The sequence below is a fragment of the Choloepus didactylus genome, chromosome 10 (genome assembly GCF_015220235.1).
Source record: "Choloepus didactylus isolate mChoDid1 chromosome 10, mChoDid1.pri, whole genome shotgun sequence".
In the NCBI taxonomy this organism is placed as follows: domain Eukaryota; kingdom Metazoa; phylum Chordata; class Mammalia; order Pilosa; family Megalonychidae; genus Choloepus; species Choloepus didactylus.
In genome coordinates, this window is record NC_051316.1 from 45,620,486 (window position 1) to 45,643,306 (window position 22,821).

At 41.7% G+C, this 22,821-nt stretch overlaps 1 long non-coding RNA gene and 1 pseudogene across 6 annotated transcripts in view; one reads left to right on the plus strand and one right to left on the minus strand.

Annotated features, from left to right (window-relative positions):
* The window catches only part of LOC119505618, a 47,750-nt gene extending 33,566 nt beyond the window's left edge, over positions 1–14,184 (minus strand). For 4 of the 6 annotated variants that reach the window (XR_005210784.1, XR_005210783.1, XR_005210780.1 and 1 more), the window contains exons 1-2: positions 14,041–14,158; positions 12,241–12,330 (exon numbers count right to left, since the gene is read on the minus strand). This is a non-coding gene — a long non-coding RNA (uncharacterized LOC119505618). Of the gene's footprint in view, positions 1–12,240; positions 12,331–13,954 lie in introns of all 6 variants that reach the window. The other 2 variants (XR_005210785.1, XR_005210781.1) reach the window with 1 other exon arrangement.
* Positions 14,185–15,202: 1,018 nt separating this feature from the next.
* LOC119545178 lies at positions 15,203–16,006 on the plus strand (annotated as a pseudogene).
* The last annotated feature ends 6,815 nt before the right edge of the window (positions 16,007–22,821 follow it).

Below are 22,821 nucleotides of genomic sequence, written 5' to 3' on the forward strand. Positions count from 1 at the left end.
TACTGATAATACGGAACTTTCTTCTACCATTTTGCTATTTAGTCTTCGTAAGTCTTATACCTTTTTTGTCTGTCACTTCTGTTAATGCCTACTTATATATTTATTTTCTTGTCTGTGTTGTACCATATTGAGTGCCTTCTCATTTCTATCTGGATATATTTTTCATCTATTTTCCTTGTGGTTACTAAGGGGTTAAACTTATTATAAATATATGCAATCACATTAGGTTTGATACCAACTTACCTTTAATAGTATGCACATATAATTTTCTTATACCCCTCTGTCCCATCACCATTTTTTGTACTTGTTACCTCTTATACTTTGTACATTATATGTCCAACAACCTAGATTTATCATTACTTTTTATGCATTTGCATTTTAGCACCTGCAGGAAGTAAGAAGTGGAGTTCCATACCAAAAAATACAATACAATACTACTGGCATTTATAATTACCCAAATTATTACCTTTAGAGCAGGTCTTTATTTCTTCATGCTGCTTGGAACCACTGTCTAGTGTCCCTTCCTTTTGGTCTGCAGAACTCCTTTTAGCATTGCTTGTAGGGCTGGACTAGTGGTGATGAACTCCCTCAGCTTTTGTTTATCTGAGAATGTATCAGTCTCTCCCTCATTTTTGAAAGACAGTTTCACCAGATATAAAATTCTTGGCTGGCAGTGGTTTTCCTTCAGCAACTTTAAGTATTTCAACCCACTGTCTTCTTGCCTCAGTGATTTCTGATGAGAAATCAGCACACAATCTAATTGGGACTCCCTTGTATGCAGCAAATGGTTTTTCTCTTGCAGCTTTCGCAACTCTCTCCTTGTCCTTTGCATTTGATTGTGTGAGCAATATATGATGGAGTGTATTTTTCTTCATGTTTATCCTATTTGATGTTCTTTGAACTTCCTGGATGTGCATCTTCATGTCTTTTGCTAGGTTTGGGAAGTTCTCTGTCATTATTTCTTTGACTCTTCCTTCTGCCCCTTTCTCTCTTTATTCTCCTTCTAGAACTCCCATAATGAGTATATTGGTGTGCTTGATGGTGTCCCATAACTGCCTTAGGCTATTTTTGCTTTTAATGTTTCTTTTTTCTTTCTGCTCCTCAGCCTGACTCATTTCAAGTTCATGGATTCTTTCTTCCGTCAGGTCCAAGCTGCTCTTGAAATCCTCCTGGGCATTTTTGATTTCAGTTATTGTGGTCTTCAACTTCATTAGTTTTGTTTGCTTCCTTTTAAAAATTTCTATTTCTTTACTTAGACTGTCATATTGTCCTTTCCTTGTTTATCTAATATTCTTTAATTCTTTCTCTGTATTTTCCTTAAGATTTTTTTTTTAAGGCTTTGTTTGGTATGTCCACATTCATTGGTATTTTCTGTATTTTTATCTTCTTCCTTTGGATGGGCCATCATTTCCTGTTTCTTTGTTTGTCTTACACTCTTTTGTTACACACTGTGCATTTTAATATTTTAAAATGTTAACTCTAGGATTTAATCCTTGGGATGTCTGTTTCTTGGTTTTGTAACCAGCTGGTAATAAGACAGATTTTCTTGAGCTTCAGCCCTCCTATCAGGAAGGTCTACCAAAGGCAAATGCAGTGTGTAGGGTTTTCACTATCTTTTTGGTCTTCTATCTTGTCCTGGGTTTTTTGCTTGCTAGTTGTTTTGGAGTTCCCTGTTTACAGAGGTTTGGTTGTCCCTCAGTTTCCCAGGAGACAGACCTCCCAGCAGGCCTTTGTCCCAGACCATCCACCTCAATAGTTTTTTTACACTCCTTTTTTTTTTACACTCTCATGCTGCTTTGCCTGGAGGGCAATTCTGAGAGGAGTGTCACCCCAGAAAAGACTTTCCCAAGTCAGTCTTTTCCAGTCAAAACTTGGCCAGGAGCCCACAAAGGGGGCATGACCAGTCCAAAGTGCCCTAGGAAGGGAATCAGGAAGGGTGACAAATTTTCTCTGCCAGCTCCCCAAAGCTGAGCCTTCCTGGCCTGCCCACAAGTGTAGCCCTTCAGCTGACTTTCCCCCACAGCCCTGAGGAAACCATGGGTCTGTAAATCTCCACTTTTCAGCCCATGTCAGGGGATGGGTGAAACAATGGTTGCTGCCACCTTTGTATGGGGCAGGTTGAAACAATAGCTGCCCTCAGAGCCAGGACCCAGAGATCCAAATTCACTAATCAAAAGCCATCATCAGCAGTCAGCCATGCCCACCCCTATTCTTGGGCAAGAGGATTTTTATGTTCCTTTCTGTCACTAGCTAGGGACTGGACCCTGTGGCGGCCTGCTATGAGAGTGGTGGATGGGTGCTGGCAACTTACATTTCTTTACCGTAAATTGTGAAGCAATTTATTTTTCTTTACCTCTTCCTTTCACTCTTCCATGGATGCTATACAGTGTTCTTCTGGCCTCTGGAGCTTCAAAATAGTTGATTCAGAGAGTTTCTGCCTTCTTAACAGCTGATTTGGTGGGAGGACTGAGTCCTGGAGCTCCCTACTCTGCCATCTTCCATGGAAGTTGACTAAATATTGTTTTATAGGTTTTAATTTTGTATAAATGATGTAACTATATTCATACATACTAATTTGTTTTTAATTTAATATTATGTTTTCAAAATCTGTTTTTTTATATTAGCAAAGTTGAAGATTTATAGAAAAATCATGCAAAAAATACAGAGTTCCCATAGATGTCCCTCACACACATGGTTTTCCCTATTATTAACATTTTACATTATTGTGGTAGCATTGTTACAATTGATGAAACAATATGATTATAATTATACTGCTAACTATAGTCCATAGTTTACATTAGGTCCACTGTTTGTGTTGTACAGTCCTATGGTTCTTTTTAAAATGTTTATTCTAGTAACATATATACAACCAAAAATTTTCTCTTTTAACTACATTCAAATGTATAATTCAGTGGTGTTAATAACATTCACAATGTTGTACTACCATCACCACTATCCATTACCAAAAATTTTCCATCACACCAAACAGAAACTCTGTACCAAATATGCATTAACCTCCCATCCTCTACCCCTACCCCAGCCCCTGGTAACCTGTATTCCAGTTACTGACTCTATGAATGTCCTTTATTCTAATTATTACATATCAGTGAGATCATACAATATTAGTGCTTTTGCATCTTATTTATTTCACTCAACTTGAGGTATTCATGATTCATCCATGTTGTTGCATGCATTGGAAATTCATTCCTTTTTACAGAGGAATAATATTCCACTGTATGTATATACCACATTTTGTTTATCCATTCATCTATTGATAGGCACTTGCTTTGCTTCCATCCTTTGGCAATTGTGAATAATGCTACTATGAACATCAGTGGCAAATATCTGTTCGAGTCCCTGCTTTCAGTTCTTTTGGCTATATACCTAGATGTAGGATTTACAGGTCATGTGGTATTTGTACACTGAACTTTCTAAGGAACTGCCAAACTGCCTTCCATGACAGCTGCACCATTTTACATTCCCAGCAACACCAAATGCGTGTTCCCATTTCTCCTCATCCTCTCCAATACTTACAATTTTCCATATTTTTAATTGTAGGCATTCTAGTGGGTATGAAATGGTATCTCATGATTTTAATTTGCAGTTCCCTAATGGCTAATGATGTTGAGCATCTTTTCATGTGCCTGTTGGCCATTTTTATGTCTTCTTTGGAGAAATGTCTATATAAGTCTTTTGCCCATTTGTTAATTGGGTTGTTTATCTTTTTGTTGTTGAGTTGTAGAATTTCTTTATACATTATGACTTTTAAACCCTTATCGGATATATAGTTTTCAAATATTTTCTCCTACTGTGTAGATTGTCTTTATATTCCCCTGATAAAGTCCGTTGATGCACTAAGTTTTTAATTTTGATGAAATCCCACTCTACTTGTTGTTGTTGCTCATGCTTTTGGTATGGAGTCTAAGAAACCAGTGTCAAACATGAGGTCCTGAAGATGCTTCCCTCTGTTTTCTTCCAAGAGTTTTAAAGTTTTTCTTTCTTGTATTTAGGTCTTTGATCTATTTTGAGTTAATTTTTGTATTTGGTGTGAGGTAGGGGTCCACCCTCATTCTTTTGCACATGGATATCCAGTTTTCCCAGCACCATTTGTTGAAGAGACTATTTTTTTCCCGTAAAGTAGACTTGGTGCCTTTGTCAAAAATCAATTGGCCATAGATGTGAGGGTTATTTCTGAACTCTCAGTTTTATTCTATTGGTCTATATATCTGTTCTTGTGTCAGCACCATGCTGTTTTGATTAACATAGTTTTGTAACAAGTTTTAAAGTCAGGATATATAAGTCCTCCAACTTTGTGCATCTTTTTAAAATGGAGCCCCTTTCCCTTCCATATAAATTTGATGATTGCTTTTCCATTTCTGAAAAGAATGCTTTTGGAATATTGTTTGGGATTTCATTAAATCTGTATATCATCTTGGGTAGAATTGACATCTTAACAATATTTAGTCTTCTAGTACATGAACATGGAATGTCCTTCCATTTATTTACATCTTCTTTCATTTTTATACATTGACCTAATTCATTCATTTTATTTGCTGTATAGTATTCCATCATTTAAATATACTACAATTTAATATATCTTTTCTCCTTTTGATGGTGATTTAGATTTCTTTATTCTCACTATTTTGAATAGTATTGAATATCTTCAACATTGAGTAAGAATTACTCTAGAAAGAGAATTGCCAGGTTGTAGAAAATACATACTTTCATCATTTCTATACTTTGTCAAATTGCCCTCTAAAATGGTTGTAACAATTTACATTCCCACCAACAGTGTCTTGCCTTTAAAAAGGTCTTTTTTTTCCCATATGATCCTAATTATTGTTAAGATCTGAGTAGGTCATGAACACTTAAAAATATATTTATATACTACTAAGGAGTGATCTTCAAGATCAAGTACAAAAAAGCAAGGTGGGAAGTAAAGAGTGTATAATGTACTATCATTTTTCTATAAAGGAGGTGGATATACATAGATAGGTTCATATTTGCTTACATTTTTAAAATAGAATAATAAACCATAATTTTTAAAGGTTATTTATTGATAGAGGGAAGAAATGGGTAAAGGGAACAGGGACAGAGGTAGACTTCTTTTAATATATCTTGTTTTGTAGATTTAACTTTGGAACTATTTAATATTTTGCAAAATTATAACAAGGTTAATTTAAAATAAAAACAACCCTAAAAGTCAAGAGCAAAATAAAGCAAATAATCCTATGTGTCCAGTTTGTGGCATAACTGCACAGAGATGAAATATTCCAAATCACCTTAAAATACAGAACTGCCAAAAAATTAAACTGTTTTTAGTAATTATATTATCAAACACTCATATTATTGTTGATATTGGTGTTGTTATTCTGAGACTGTTGTATGTGTATGATGGAATAAAGCAATTTAATAGTTATTTTGGTATCATTGGGCACCAGAACTTTCAACTTGGGAAAAAGGAGATTCAAATATAAGATTGATAAGCTTAAGTAAAAACCTGATAGAATTGAATTTGAATAGAAGTATCAGTTTAAATGAATGATGTATTTTATCTTTAAAAAAATAAGTAAAAATTTTTCGGTCTTCTAAAAAAAGTTTAGAAACAATGACAAATCCAGTATCAGTGAGCAACTCTGGCATCCTGAGTGTGGTGACTAAATATCATTTTCCACTACAAAGAATCAGGTCTGCTTGGATAGATGGTTAATTTTAGGTCTGAAAGCAAAAATGTGCAAGATGAACCTAGAACATCTTGTCATACCTGAAAGCAAAGATTGCTAAGATCATGTCAAGGGATTTAGGAGGCAACTTGAAGAGGCTCCCATTGGTCAAATATGGGAAAATTTGGGTATCAATAAAGATAAAAAACTACATTAGGTTGAAAATACAACAAATATGCTTAAATATAATGTTCATAATGATTTTTTTAATCTTTGTTGGTTACCTTTGGAGGATGCTAGAGAACCAACTCATTATATTGAAAACTTATAAATAGAAGGAAACAATAAAACATTTATTCTGACTTTACAGACAAACATCAAGGCACAAATAGTTGATACGGGAAAATTTCTCTTCATAGATATTATGCCGGTTTGTATATATTGTGTCCCCCAGAAAAAGCCATATTCTTTAATGCAGTCTTATAGGGGCAGACATATTAGTGTTGATTAAATTGGAACCTTTGGATTAGGTTGTTTCTACGGAGATGTGACCCACCCAACTGTAGGTGATAACTCTGATGAGATAATTTCCATGGTGGTATGGCCCCGCCCATTCAGTGTGGGCCTTGATTAGTTCACTGGAGCCCTATAGAAGCTCAGAGAGAAGAGGCTCACTGCTAGCTGAAGCTGAGAGACACATTTTGAAGACAGCCATTGGAAGCTGACACTAACATTTTGGACAAGGCCATTTTGAAATACAGCCTGGGAGCTAGTAGATGCCAGCCACATGCCTTTCCAGCTAACAGAGGTCTTCTGGACACCATCGCCATCCTTCAATGAAGGTACCCTGTTGTTGATGCCTTACCTTGGACACTTTATGCCTTAAGACTATAACTTTGTAACCAAATAAACCCCCTTTATAAAAGCCAATCCATTCCTGGTATTTTGCAAAATGGCAGCATTAGCAAACTGGAACAGATATATTCAGCAAATAAATGAAGAATGATAAAATTAGGGTACTGCTGTTTTGGAACACTAACAAATTAATGGATCTAGGTAACAGGTATCAGTGGCTCCCCCAATCCTAAAAGAGAGACAACTGGATGGAAAACACAACACCAACTTTGAAGTCTTTACAAAAACAAAACGAATCTAATCAAACCTCTAGGTCTAACTACCAATTTGCACACACCACAGTGGATAGAGAAACATGTTAAATGATAAACAGGGGAAGATGTGAAACAGAGTCGTAAATGTGGCAGGTTATCAGTTTGCTGTTGGATCAATAAAACTGCCACTGAACTACCAAAACGCTTAAAGAGTCCTAAACCCCATTGCACAATGCATCCATTTTCAGTGAATCCAAACCAAAAAATTTCTCAGACTGTTGCACCTTAACCTGTCTTCCATAATCATATCCTTCAAATAAAACCCCATTAACTGAAGTTCCAGATCACATCTATTTCTTCATAAAAAGGCATTCTGCACAATCATTAAAATTACAAACTTCACTCCCTAGCCCTTGTATGCAAGTACTTTCCACCAGATTTCTACTGAAAAAACTCTGAATTTGGAAAATACTGTGAGCCTGTGTTGGATGGGCGAAAAAGGAGAGAAATAAGTCTAAAGGGGTTTTGACTCCTTCAAGAAGAAGGATGCCGTGAAACATTCATTTCTGTTATTTCCATATGTTGGGCAACATTCAGGCCACTAGAGAATATAAACTATGACCTCCCAAGCTTTATTCTTTACATTAAAATGGAAGCTTAGAGAACTTCTCTAGAAACTGACATCCTTCAGAGGGCTGTGACTTTTCTTCAGGGAGGAGACTGCTGACATATTGTGAACATAGAATTAAAGGGATGAAACAGTTTCTTAAAAGAAAGTCTAAAAAAAAGCAGAACATCTCCCCTGCTTCTCTTGGTGTCTCAATCTTTTCCATATTTAGTGAGCAAGAGTCAAAAATATAAAAACTCCTGGGAAATTCTCAGTAAAAGATTTTATTTTTGTTCAGCATAATTTGCTGAGCATAATTTGTGGCTTTATCATGAAAGATTCAGGATCCCTTATTCTTGAAAGAGAGAGAGAAAGACTGGAAACAGTCACCATCCATGACTGTCAATCAATGGTCCAAAAATTCCTTCATCGTTTGGCTATTTTTTAGCACATTCACATGAAATTAAGTGAATGGGATCAAAACAATACAAGTATGGCCTTATATAAAAAGCAACCATCAGATGAAGAATACTGAGGTGTGATTTCACCCTCTTATCCATTAGTGGTAATAAGAAATCTTATATCATCTATGACCAGACATCAAAAGAGCAAATTTATTATAAACAATATCATATAGTATGCAAGGCACTGACTTTAAGTGCTCTTAATTTAAACTACAAGCCAGAAAAAAAGCAGGACACTGCATAAAGTAGTGATTTTTTTTTTTTTTTAAACCAAAGCCTTGAAATCATGGTGTCCAGAAGGACAAGGAACTGAGTTCTGCTTAGTCCATCTCTAAAGCTAAAAAGAGACATTTTCTCTTTGCCCAAACGCCTATCTATATCTACTATCCTGGAAAGTTGGCACATGATACAATCTTGGCCCTAGAGTAAGATTTGCAATTACTGACTGCAAATGTAGGACTCCAAATAGCAACTGAGAAGTAAATTCAGGACAGCATAGCTGAAGCAATCAGGAGATTTTTAAAAAAGAATAATATTTGCTCCAAGTGTTTTTCTTTTTTTTATTTTTTTTTTTTTTTTTTTTTTTTTTTTTTGGTATGCTATTTTTAGACTCTATTAGTAATGGCTGATTACAAAGTTATCACCATACAAAGTAGAATAAACCTTGGGAATAAAGATTACCCCCAAATGACATTTTCTGCTACTTTTAAAATTGCCAAGCAGATGCTGAGACAAGATCCATCATGTTCAAGGACTGAGGTTTCATACAATTTGAGAAGTTTTGAGTTTAATGAAATACTAAAAAATGTCTAGTCCTGGGATGTCTTGTGTCAACTCTGATTCATTGGTGGTATGTGCCTGGGGCCCTGTGTTGAAAAGGATTCTGGGTATAGTGAGGCTCAATGGGAAAAAAGTACTTAGGGCTGCCACTGCCACCTCTTGGGACCTGACTGGGGTGGAGGGACCTCAATGCATGTACCACAGATTTTCCTCCCTGCTCAGGTCAGATGTCCCATTTGGAGGTTGTGCCGGTTTGGATGTATTATGTCCCCCAAAACGCCATGTTCTTTAATGCAATCTTGTGGGGGCTGACGTATTATTGTTGATTAGGTTGGAATCTTTGGATTAGGCTGTTTCCATGGAGATGTGACCTACCTGACTGTGGGTAATACCTTTGATTAGATTCTTTCCATGGAGGTGTGGCCCTGCCCATTCAGCATGAGTCTTGATTAGTTAACTGGAGCCCTACAAAAGCTCACAAACAGAAGGGCCTCAGAGCTGCTGCAGCGTAAAGAGACATTTTGAAGACGGCCATTGAAAGCTGATGCAGACATTTTGGAGAACGCCATTTTGAAACGCAACCTGGGAGCAAGCAGATGCCAGCCATGTGCCTTTCCAGCTAACAGAGGTTTTCCGGATGCCAATGGCCTTTCTCCAGTGAAGGTATCTGAATGTTGATGCATTACTTTGGACACTTTTATGGCTGTAGAACTGTAAATTTGTAGTCAAATAAACCCCCTCTATAAAAGTCAATCCATCCTGGCATTAGCAAACTGGAACAGAGGTCAAAGACCCAGCTCTACTTCCAAAGTCTTCCACCAGCTAATCTGTCATTCAAAAGTAAGAATAAGTCACCTACAATATCTGAGCCTGGGTTTACTCATCAGCAGTAAAATGAGAATAATTATTAATAATACCAGCTCTAGCTCTCAGATTTGGCTTTTGTCAAGACCAAGTAAGATCATGTTTATGCTAGGGCTTTGTAAACCAAAAGCACTATACAAATGTTAGCTTAATTCAATGAATTAAAAGTAACAAGTCTAACCATATAGCTGGCTACTAATCTTGTATCCAAGTAGAACCATTTCCAGCTTCAATCTATTGCATGACATTCCAACATAATCAAGAAATGAAACCAGATGGAACCATTTTTAAGCAGGTGGTTTTTTTGTAAAAGGGGTATTTTGGAAAACTTCCACTTATTAATGATATGTATTTATAAATCCCTCTTATCGCCCAAAGAGTTTGAGGCAACATACAAACATATAGAAGCTAATACAATAAATAATAATAGAACTGAGAGGAAAGGACACAAAAATGCCCAACAAGATGGAAATTTTGGATCTGCACTTCCTAGCAACCAAGGAAATAAAGAAAACATTGTTCTCATTTTCAGGAAGAAGAAAAAAAATTTTACTTAGGAAGTGTAATAAAAAGAAACTTTCTTCATCATGGTGAAGATAATCAATATTTTCCCTTTGAGCTCTCCATTTGCCCATGTAAATGTAGATCCAGCTGACAATGTCTCTTTAGAGAACTCTAATTAATAAGAAGTGAGCGTCACTCAGAATAAGATATACTTAATCTGGCATAATGTCAATTTCAAAAGTGTAGGGCTGTGCCCATGAGGTAGCATGGAACCCTATAAAGAATTTGGAACTGAGTCTAAGAACCAGTTCAAGCTCCAGTTTCTCCACCTGCTGGCTGTGTGGCCATGGGCAAGTTTTTAAATTTTCTGAGCCCTTGTTCTTTGAACTATAAGCAGGAATAATTATACCTATCCTGGAGAATTGTTATGAGGAAAATACAAAATCTATTTAGCATGCACTTAACCATCTGTAAAGCACTGATGACATGTTCATTCTTATTAACCTTAATGCTTTACAATCCATGAATATGCCCAATGTGTGCTCATCCCATACGTTCCCTCTTAAAGATTTAAAATGAACCTTGGCATATTGCAGACCTGAGAAGTCCTATGAATAAAATGCTCTGTTTGACATGTTTTAACTCAGCATCTCCAGAATTAGTTTACTATAGAACCCACTTTCTTTTGCATGCCCCCTAGTCTGTGACGCACTCTTTAAGAACATTACACTACCCAGTGGTTCTCCATCAAGGGTGATTTTGCCCCCCAGGGGACATATGGCAATATCTGAACATATTTGATTATCATGACTGGGGTAGGGACGGGAGGGGTGGGGGTGGGTAGAGCCCAGGGACGTAAACATCCTACCAGGCACTGACAGCTCCTACTGCAAAGAGTTATCTGCCCCAAAATTCCAATAAAGCCTGGGTAAAGAAACCCTCAACTAAGCCTTTCTTGAACATAATTGTATTTTCAAACTACACAAATTTATAGGGTGAATAATCCTGGAGATAAATTTTCTGTGATCCAGAAAGTCTTTTCTTCCTTCGAACCCCAGTCAGAGTTAACCTAGTTTAGTCTGTGTCACACCAGAACTTCTCAAACAATCTACAGGTGCTCACCTTTGCTGACTTTGATCAAATCTCCTATCAGCTTTCTGCATTCTAGGCCATAGTCATAATATCCCAGCTGAACTCTGTCAGCACGGCCCTACCACCTCCCTGCTTCTCTCCTTACTACCCAGCTCTGAAACTTATTCAGAGCTAGCAGGTACTTCTTAAAGTACAGTGACAAGATCCACACTCAGGACTTCAGATACAGGGAGGGGGGCCTTGCAAGGATCTAGATGTTCCCTAAGAGAGACCACCACCATAGCTCCCAGGCCACAGGGAAGAGTTAGAAAGTGACTTTCATAATCATAGTTTGGGTAATTCTTACGTGTAGCATGTACAAATAGCAGCTAAAATGTGCTAAAAATGTAACTTTACTTTTCTGGAACCAAACCTAAGTTCCATTTTCAGCTCCCATTCTGCTAAATGTGTCATCATCCACCATGCTGATTTCGCTGAGAGCCCTTGGCTTCCGCTGGTCGTCTGTCATGCTGCTCAGCTCCTCCTCGTAGCCACCATCCCTCTGTGCCTCATCCCCACCACTCTCAGAAACAGGAGGCCCTGTCCACGGCTCTCACGCTGTCCTGGACTTCAAGAATCTCAAGGGCAGTTTCTTGGGCTCAACCCATGAGAGGGAGGCACAGCTCGCCTCTGCCCTCAGTTTCCCAAACCTCTCTAGGGTTCCATCATTCATTTTCCTCTCCCAGATTTGGCCCAGGGGACATGCCAGGCACAGGAACTCTTCTTAGAGACCTGTTTCCCCGCATTTCTTCTCCTTCGCATTCCCACTTCCACCCTAGGATAGTTTTTTCTCTTTCTGCCTGCTCTTGTTCTTTTTCCCACTCATCACACAGTCTCTATGCCCAGGGTCCCCTTAGGAGCTATGCTTTTGAAACTCCAAAACTTAAGCTTTTGAACCTCAAAAGCTTTTATTTCTCAAATTACCATCTCTGCTGGGCATTTAAAAAGTCTGTTTAGACTCTTAGCTTTCTCTCTGCAATGAATGCTGAGTCATTCGTTCACCAAGAAACTAAAGCAGAATGTCTTTAGCCTGAAATCAGGGACAAGCTAAGGGTATAGGAAATGAGGGGGAGAGGTAAGGAACTTTGGTTAAATCTCAGAATGTGATTATCCCTTACCATTAGCTCCCCTGCCATTTTTAGGTCCACTTTAAAGGTCGGGCCACATCTTCTTGTATCCAACCTCCACAAGGTTTAAAGTTTCACTCCCTGGAAGAGATGGGTGTAGTGATAACAAATTTGTTAATTGCCAAATTCAAATAATTGGTAGTGACTGCCTGGATTAGGGTTGCAAAGACTTTTTGAGGCCTCAACTGGGCTCAGTGGGCAGAAGTGGATGAGTCCCATCTGCCGTGGATATGGGAGGAGAGAGGTGTTGGCGTGCATGCCGAGAACTTGCCATCACTGGCTTAATGCTATCTGCAAACTTAGAGATTTATCTGGAACCTCCCTTTTCCAGAACACATAAGTGAATATTATTAAAGGGCTCTGAGGAAAAGCTACAAAAAAGGGAACCCCAAGTAAAAAGGCTGTTTGGCTAAGAGATAGGATCATCCCAGGACCAGCACTTCAAATAGCACCCTCTGGAATTGCGAATGGGATATGGGCAGGTTATAGGGTCTGCAGCATGTTGCCCCCCACTCCTCCCCAACTCCCAGGCCTGCCCTCAGGGCAGGTGGGCAAGCTTAGGGGGTTTGTACCCTCTGGAGCAAGCACAGAAAGTTTGATTACACAAACTAGTTATGATATTTTCCATGGGGAATCAGAGCCACAGAAGGTTTTTGAGTGGAGGAATAACGAGGCAAGAGAGGGGCTTTAACAAAATGAATCCAGCAAACACAGAGAGAATGGATTAGAGGTGAGAGTTCAGAAGCCAGGAGCCTTCCTGGAAGGTTGCTGAAGGGGTCCATGGAAAGGGAGGAGAGCACTGAAAGAATGCTGAAATGTTGAAACATAACAACTACGCCCGAGTGCTAGCCGAGCGTCAGGCCTTAAGGAATCACAACATTTACGGGACTTTCTGGACAACACTGTGCCTGCAGCCTGGGATTTGCAAAAGCCAAGGTGCCTCAAAACAGGATACTGCCAGCCTGGCCTGACTGAGGGAGACCAAAATTGGAAACAGAATACTCCCATCCCTGCAGGGTTGTGAGGCAGCAGGCAGCAGGCACGATGGCTGCCAGGTGCCTGCATGCGGAGGGGAACTTCTGGTGCAGGGTGGCTCTAGGCCATCCCAAAAAAGGTCAAGCTGCACTGGGGACGTGGCAGTAGCTCTATGCCTCTGGGCATGGGTCCAGGGCTTGGAATAATTCTTCCAAGGCACAGTCTGCCCCCCCCCCCCACCCACACACACACAAACAAACTAAACCAGAAAGACAAAAACCAAGGCAGCCACAGCACAGAGATTAGATTGTCAAGGAAGAATATATTCTTGGCTGGGGCCGCTTTTTGATTATCAAGGAAGGCAACTTGAGGATAACTGGGGACTGAATATCCTGGCATGGGAATGGGGAGAGGGGGTAGAAAAGGTAGGGGCCACCAAGCAGGAATTCTACCCTTCAGAACCGTGAGTGAGATCCTGTTTCCTCTCACCCAAGATTTGGGGTCCCTGAGTCCATTCCCCTCCCCTCTCTGCTTCTTACCCCACTTTGACTTGCCTTTCGTCTCTTTCTCATTTCCCCTTCCAAGTTACCCCTCTTGCTCCTCCCATCACTCTCTTTTTCCTCCCCACTTACCCCAAGCACATTAACAATAGAATGCACTTCTGGGTAAAATAAGAAAACTTCTACAAAATGTATGCCCATCTCTCCCAGACCCCCTAACCCAGCCTGACCTGGGCAGGTGTCCCTGGGAGATGACCAAGCTGTGCAGAATGGGCTCCTTCACGCGTTCCTAACACCCCAGGTGATCATGACTCACCACACCAATTCTGCCTGGCTCTGTTGGGACCCCTCTCTGAGGATGCCTCGGGTGGGGGTGGACTGGTCAGCCTTCAAACTGGCCGGCAATCAGTCGGTCAACTGGCCCTGCTTCTAGCCTGTAAACAAGTGAGATGCTCATTCACAACACAAGGTGGCAGGACAAGTGCCCAGCCTGGGAGCAGACCAGGCTGCAGAGTTCAGAGGGTTGAGGCGGCTGGGAATCCAGGCCGGCTGGAGGAGATAATGGGAAGACACCTCATAAACAGGAAGAGAAGAACATTTTTTTTGGTGGGGATGCATGAGTATAGGTCCCACCCCAAATTGAGCAAGCCCATTTGGAGGGCAGTGAGTGAACAAACCCAGTCTAAAAGGAGCAGAGAATTTGCACTGGGGGTGGTGAGATTCAAAGTTGAAAAGTTAATTTGGAGCTCAGATGCAAAGACGAGTTTGGAGTGTATCCCATCCATAATGGAGACGCTTGGTAGCTTTGTGAATAGGGGAGGAACAGTATCAAAATGATGTGTAACAGAGTAGCAAATGGGACCTTTCCTGTAGCAAAAGAATTGATGCCAGGGCCCATGGCTAAAAACAACAGCAGCTAAAGAACTCCTATTGTAAAGAGTCAGACACAAAAAAATGGGACAGGACACACCGCTTCCCCAGGTCTTATTAACCACAGCTCCATCACAATGGCCCAGCACCTCAAGCTACTGGGGAGGGGGCAGGAGGAGAGAGCGATTGGCCAAGGCGGGGTGCTGGGCTTTCCTCCTCTGTGCAGCACAGGAGGGCTCCCAAAGAGTCACCCATGGAGACTGAGGAACTTGAAAGAGGAGGAGGCAGGCGATCCACTTCCTGCTTAAGCAGCAGGGAGTTGCTCTCCTTCTGAGCCAGGGAAAAGAAAATTGGAGCGACAGCAGGTGGAGAGAGAAGGCAGCTGTGGAAAGCCTGCACCGCCCCCGTTTGGTGCAGCAACATTGTGTGGGTTTCCCGTGGGACTTGAGGACACCTCAAAAAAGTAGCCAGGCTTAAAGACACAAAGGGCCACATATTGTATGATTCCACTTATATAAAATATCCAGAATAGCAAATTCACAAGAGACAGAAAGCAGATCAGTGGTTGTGAGGGGCTGTGAGGAGGGGAGAATGGGAAGTGACTGCTAATGGGTATGAGATTTCCTTTTGGGGAGATGAAACTGCTCTGGAACTAGATGGTAGTGATGGTTGCACAACACTGTGAATGGACTAAAAAAAATGGTTAAAATGGTAAATTTTATGTTAGTGTATTTTACTGCAATTTTTTTTTAAGTAGGGAGAAAGACCCCTTCTTCTCCATCTGGTGGCAGCCATCAGTTCTATCTTAAAGGTAAGTCAAGGTGGGTGCTCACAAGTACATCCAGGAGGAGGGAGGAAGCAGCAGTCCATTGTGTTGCACATTCTCCTGTGGGTCCCCTGCAGGCAATACTGCCGGCTCTCTGCTCTCCACAGGGACCCCAGACCCCCACACCCCACTCAGCCAGATAAAGGGCACAGACTAGGATACAAGGCCAAGCAAGGATATGTCATCCACCATATTCGCGTGCTCTGTACTGGCTGAAAATGCCCAGATCCTAAGGCTGCAACCTATGGCTTTGAAGTTTGCTCAAAGCCTTCAGTCTGTTGCCAAAGAGCAAGATGGAAGCTACTGGGGGGCCCTCAGAGTCCTGAATTCTTACTGGGTTGGTGAAGAGTCTAGGAACACATTCTTTGAGGTTATGCTCATTGATCCATTCCATAAAGATATCAGAAGAAACCCAGTGGCTCACCAAGCCATCCACAAGCACAGGGAGATGTGTGGGCTGACACTTGTAGGACACAAGAGCCGGGGCCTTGGACAAAGGGCCATAAGATCCACTAACAAAACCACCAGTGGTGGTTCTCGCCACCCAGCTTGGAGAAGGTGCAATACTCGCCACCTCCACGGTTAAGGCTGATGTAAGTTATGTTTGTAAAACTCATACACAGTCTATGCTATGTTAAAGTGTTCCTTGTCTGTTGCAACAGAAGCTGTCTGCAGATTGTTTAAAGAATGCATTGTCAAATTGTGAGAGTTGAAGTGCAGTGATGTTTGAAGACTGTAAAGTGATGGTATATCTTATTTCTAATAAGATAAAATGATTTATCTTTGCTTTATCTTATTAAGGAGTTATATGTCAGTGTTTAAAACTGTCTAGCAGTGTGGTATAAGTGTAAAAGAAATTCTTTAAAAGAGAAAAAGCAAAAGTAGCTGGGCTTAAGCCATCTTGTCAGTAGTCCACTGAGAGGGCTCTCCACAAGATGCCAGAGTGTACTTCCGGGATTGTGAAGGGAATCGGGCAGTGGTGTCTCCAAGATGGAGTCAGAACTCTTTTGCCAGCAAATAGCATGCTGAGCCTGCTGAAGCACTCATACATGTGTACCCTGTGGTACTCATCAGTACTGTTCCCAACTATTTCCAGAGCTCCCTCTTCTGGGCACAGAGTAAGATTGTGCTTACTGGCCCTTTTCTGGTAGAGAGAGCCCACACGACTAGTTCTGGCCAACAAAATGCAAGTATAAGTCTCTCCCAGCTAGACCAATTAAGTCCTGATGAAAAATTTTCTAGGGCTGCTTGTTTATTCTAGGATAGTCACTGACACTGTTGGAGATGGCAGCCATCTTATCAGCCTGAAACCCGCAGTGGACATGTAGCATGAAAGAGAAGTAAGCCTTCATTGATCTAAGTTTCTCAAGTTTAGGGATGGCTTGTTTCCACAGCAAAACCTAGCACTTCCTGACTATTACACACCTCCAAGAAGAATCAGTATTTGGACTCCTGCCCCACAGAAAGCCCTGATGGGCCTTCACAATTAATCAGTGACACATTAGCAGACAACAGAGAGGACTATTTCAGTAGCTAGTTGTGGTTCCTCCTCCTTCTCCCAACACACAGGAGATGCCTGGGAAAGGAAGTAGGAAGTGAAATGAGTACACTACGCCTCCTCTTCAGGTCCTTGAGGTAAGGGAAGGGAGTGAGAATTAAATCAGATATGAGATGAAATGTTTAACCAGGTGGGACTAGATTTTTACTAATTGGAATGACGGAAAGCAATGAGAGCTCTCTAAATGGTGGAAAAGAGAGAATCTACGGAACTTGACTGAAGACAGAGTCCCAGCAGGAAACACACAGCACCCTCAAATGGGGATATTTAAGAAGAGTTTAAAAGGATGGGACCATTTACAGAATGGCAAGCAGGTGAAGGAGGACCTCCAGGGCTAGCAGCAGTAGGAAGGTGCTAGGTCTAAAAGGGTGAGAGCAGCTGTAGCTGTAGGGGAGGGCCATCTGCCAAGAGCTGTGGCCTTTGGGAGAGAACCGTAGCCATTGGCAACCCTCCACCCAGCTGGGAAACAGCAGGAAACTAATACCCCAACCTCATCTTCCTCCTGGTTTCCAATCTCTTGCCAGTGCCTCCTAACTGACTGAACCCAACAGGAAGTTAGAGGGCAAGGGAGCCCTTTGATGCATCCATAAAGGTCAGTTTCCCAGGGCTTAGAGCAGGGTGGAGGAGGATGGGAACTTACCCCACAGAGGCAAATGGAGACTATCTAGCACCTACCTCTACTGAGTTGAGGCTGCCCCATAAATTGGTGTAAGGTGTTTAAGAAGATTAAATTGTTATGGGTGGTGTGTCTAATGGGACCATATAAAATGGAAATAGAGGGATCACTTAAGAAACAACTATAATAGGTCTTGTCAGAGAAAGAGCAAAAAGGTAGAAGGAAAAGAAGGTGGAGCAGCATCTAGGGGGGCTAAGGGAAAGGAGAGGGTCAAGAAGAAGATTAACTGGCCAAGAAGAGGGGCTGGGAAGTTTTCTTGGGTACCCATTTTCCATGTCCTTGATGACTATCCATGGAGCTATTTTAGAAGAGTGGCAAGCATGGACTTTGCATGGATTCAAGTCCCAGCAAGAAACAGGAGGCCACTCAAAAGGGTTAACTAAAAAATTTAATTAAGGGACCTTGGAGGGCACAAGCAGGATCAGAGGAACCAGCACCCAGGAATTCACAATCGCAGGAAGCTGTTTTCCATTCCCGGACCTGAGAGGGCAAAAGAGGGAGAAGCGGTAAGTGCGGTGGAGGCGGCCACGCCCACGCCACGCCCCCACCAGGAACCGCAGCTGTGGAGGAACCAGCAACCTCTGCCAGACTCAGGTGAGGCTGGGATGCACGTTCACTGGCAGTTTTTACACTCGTCCTCACTGTCCTTTCACCTTTCAGTCTTCTGCTGTGCCTCCCACTGGGTGAACCACCCAGAAACTCGAGAGCATTGGAGCTCAGGAGGGCCAGAAAGGGCAGAGAGTGGATCTGTGGGAGAAGGGGAGCAAACAGAAAAGCCACCAGCTTGGAGGAAATGAAAGAGCAATCAGTTTAGCGCTGAGGAAATGAAGGCTAAGGCGCAGACTATTTTCTGTGCAAAGAAGGAAGATAGGGTAAGAATAGCAGAGCCAGGCAAAGTTATTTTCTAGGCAAAGAGATCTGAGTATACTTTAACTGAAACCCAGTTCACCCAAGTCACCTCACTGACTTCATGGTGACCTGTTAATCCTGGCTAAAATTGTGTTGGAAAGTTTCTTTCAGAGTTATGTATTTCAGGTGCCCCAAAAGACATTAACAATGAAGTGCAAGGGGCAACTTGGTCACAACACAGGGTTGCACATGTCTGTTGGCTCTAACTGTCCATCTTTCACAAAAGAGAAGAATAATCTTTTAAGAATAGGAAGACTTTCAATCATAGGAACACAAAGGCTACAGTATCACATCCCTGCCTCCCTGGAGCTGAGCTGGATCTAGTTCAAATAATTTCTTTCTGGAGTTGCTGTTGCCAGGAAGATTTAGAATAGCAAACAATATTGGTCAATTTAGGTGAAGCTGCCTGTGCTTTTCATCCCCTCTTCCTGGGCATTTCAATGTCTGACTCTCTAACAACAGCCTACTGTGGTCAACCAATACACTGCATTCATTTTAAAGAGTTAGCCACCCTCTGCAAAAACCACTCATCGGGACCATTAAAAAGGAAGGAATCTCTTCCTTGCTGTTGGAATGGTATGCAGGTGAGCATCTGAAAAGGCCAGCAGAATCTGGATCATTAGTGGGTAGTTAACTAAAAGATCACAGACTGCTGCATTCAGCACAAAGCAAAAATGCTCAGCAAAGGGAAAAGAGATAAATAGTCTTAGAGAGTTAGTTGGACTTTGCCAGGAAAATGAGGAATAAGGTGCCCAGAGTTCAGCCTAGTCAAAGGTTCACCAAAGTCAGGGCCACTGAATACAACTGTGCAGGTTGTGCACTGCATAAAAGCCCCCTGCAGCTAAGGTCCAAGCCACAGCTGAAATCCAGCATGCACTCCACTGTCCAAGCCCTGCACTCTAGCCTGCGGGTGACTTTTTCTTTTCACAAAGTTACTATGCATTTGCCAAGCCATGTTCCCAGGGGGTTGCACTGACCAGAGGTAAGAGGGAGGGAGTCTATTTCTAAATCTCCCAAAGATGCTAGATGTGCTTGCAGCAACACTGACCAAATTCTTTCTAATTACTAATAGTGCATTTACTCTTCATGTCTTGCCTGAAAGGTCCTTGCACCATAATCAGAGGATGAATGAGAGAAATTCAGAAAAGATAATAGTAATAATAACGATAACATCAACAACAATTCCTCGTTTTTGTTTCACCCTTAACATTTCAAAAAGTACTTCCCTATACAGGATCTCATTCAAGTCCTAGGAGCAAACACCTGAGTCAAACTGAGTAAAGGTTATTATTCTGTCTCATTTAACAGTTGAGATGCTAAGACTCAGACAGCCAGGACTGAAATCCAGTTTTTTTTATTTCAAATTTTCTTGTCTTTGCACAGTATAAACCCAAAAAGAGTTGACACATTTAAAAAAGCTTCTAGGTATTGAGTTGGACCGCCAGCACCTATTCACTTGTTTCCTGGGTAACAGTACAGTGAATTTTCTCTGGGGATCTGCTGCCATTCTCAATCATAATTCAGTACAGGGAAAGACATGCAACTCGTTTCCGTCTGTTCAGAACACTGCCATAGTGATTGGTTCAGGAAAGAGCATGTGATCCAGTCAGAGCCAGTGAGAGGCAAGGAGATGTTTGCAGCATCTGAAATGGAAGTCAGGCCAACCTCTTTCCATTGGGCTTGCCCATGGTAGAAAGTAGGTCTGGAGTTGTTGGCTGTTATCTTGCCACCATGTGGAACCCAAGAATAAAGTCAATGTGGATGCCAAGAAGTGATTAGAGGCAGAGTTCTGGGGTCATCAGTGGAGCCTCTGGATGGAGTCACATACTTCAGAACTTTTTATTTATTTGAGCCAATATATTCCTTTTATTATTCAGGCATTTTGAGTTGTATCTGTCACCTGCAACTAAAATATCTTGACTTGTTCAGGCAGTTTCTTCCTCTTCTGTCTCACCAGTCATATGCAGATGCAGGAAATGCCATCCACTGGGGACTAGCGTAAGGTTCACTCTCCAAATTCTGAGCCACAGAAATTCCTTCAGTGCCAATTTATGACTAATCACCAGCTCTACCCAGCAGCCTGGAAAAGTGAGAAAAGTTCCTTTTCCTTAGATGCCCAGGGGAGCAGCCCTAGTCTACCGGGAATTGTGAGGCAATTTTATAGTATAATAGGAAGTGTACTTCAGTTAGTAGAAGCTGAGTTGTGCCTGGGCATCTGCATCAGTTAGACCCCTAATAGTGAAAAGATGGCTCCCATTATAATGGTAAGCAAGGTTACGTGCAGGAGAGAGAGGGTCTTCTCCCCACAGCATGGGATATAAGTCCTTCCCTTCAGTCTGATCAGGCCTACTTAGGTCATGTGCCGACTGCTGGATCAATAGCACTTGCCAGGGGATTGCCATGCTTGATTGGCTTCCACTAACCAGGAATGTGGAAATGGCATCATTTTCCCCTGAGTCACACTGGGGAAGGATAGATACCCAAATTGGGGTTCTGTTAAAAGAAAGAAGTAGGGACCAGATGTTGGGTAAGAAAAAGAATGTCACTATAGCCACTAATTAACAATGTGACGCTGAGCATATCCCTCTTAACTCTTTAGGCCTCAGTTTCCCAGTTTGAAAATCAAGGAAGACACAGTCAAGGACATCAACACTCCCTTCCTACTTGGACAAGCTATGGCTCTACTCAACTCCTTACACAAAAGTACATAGTGTGGTGAAGAAGGGAAAATTCATTCAGCTGAGACTTGCTTCCCTTTGTGGGGGAGGTCTTGACAGGATACAAGTGTGTCCTACTTTAAGAAAAACCAAGTCAGGTCCACAAAAACACTAATTTAGGTGGGACTATACAGCTACGTTGCTTTACAAGGAGATTAACCACAGTTTTCTGTTCTGTTCTCTATTCATTTCTATTTGTTAAGATGTTATCATGTCTTAAGTCTGGAGAAATTACTCTTGCAATCTTTTGATTTTTCTTTTTTTTCTTTTTTGTTTGAGGACTTCTATAATTCTCCACATTTAAGAGGGCATTATAAACTGTATTTTGCAGTGAGTACGGGAGGAACTAAGAAGGTTTTCAAAGAAAGTGTGGGAAACCAAACTTAACATGGTGTAACACAGTTCCAGCATAACTCAATTTAGCACTCTGTGTGTTTTAATAGCTTCCCTTATCACTCCTGAATACTATTAAGGACACTTGTGATAAAACAGTTTTTTGTTGTTGTTGTTGTTCTTAGGCGTGCTCTAAAGTCTTAAGAGTGAGGCAGTGGTGTTGCCGACATATCTGCTGGTGTCACAGCCAAACCGATAATTTCATCTCAAATCTAGCATATTCTAAGTGCGTGAGGACAAAGCAGTGTTACTGAAATCTGAGTGCTCTCCAGCAACAATTTCCAGACTCCTCTTAATTGCCTTCTTACCGCTCAACCTCAAACACTCTCTGCCTTGGACCTCCGTCAATACCGCTCCGCGTATGTAAACAGCCTCACTGCCTCACTGTGCGCCCGGAAGGCCGTCGACAGCCGTATTCCTCCGCCGCACCCCCCGCGGATCCTGACCCTGACCCAGCACCGTCAGAGCTTTTGCCAGACTCAAAAGCACATAATACACCAGGTGAGTTTCCTTCAGGCTCAGAACTCTTTGGCAGGGCACCTTCCCCACTTGGAATGTCAACTCCATGGAGTTTAGGAAACTCCAAAAGAATAAACTAACGTGTTTTCTCATGGCTCCGAGGATCGAGAACTCTTCTTCTTGAGCACAGCAGCCTACAGCAGTCAGTCCATAAAACAGTGAGATTAAAAGTAAACTGTGGAAATAGAGTGATTTACGTTAAAAAAAAATCCTTGTTTTAAACAGGGTCCCATCTCCGCGGTTTTTGAGAGTTCACAGAATGACAGTCGTCTGTGGGTATCGCCCACAATTGAGTTTTTTTGCTATCGGGGTTTTTTAAATTAAGAGACCTTGCAGACAAATGCTAGTGTGTGACTTTTCCTAATAAAAAGAAGTCTTGGCAAATTGGGTCCGGATTCATTTGGCAACAATCAGCCCGACCCCAGAAAAGGTTATGCCTTTGCGATAGGACTCTTTCTACGCCCAGACCTCACTGCCTGCTATTGTCGTGGATCCTGCCCGACCCCCCAGGTGTATGAGGTGCGAAACCTGGTTTACAAAGCACTCTCCCGTCCAACTCCCACCACTGCATTTTGGCTTCAAAACCATCCCATGGGGCAGGCAGGGTGAAGACTTACTTCCCCTGTTTA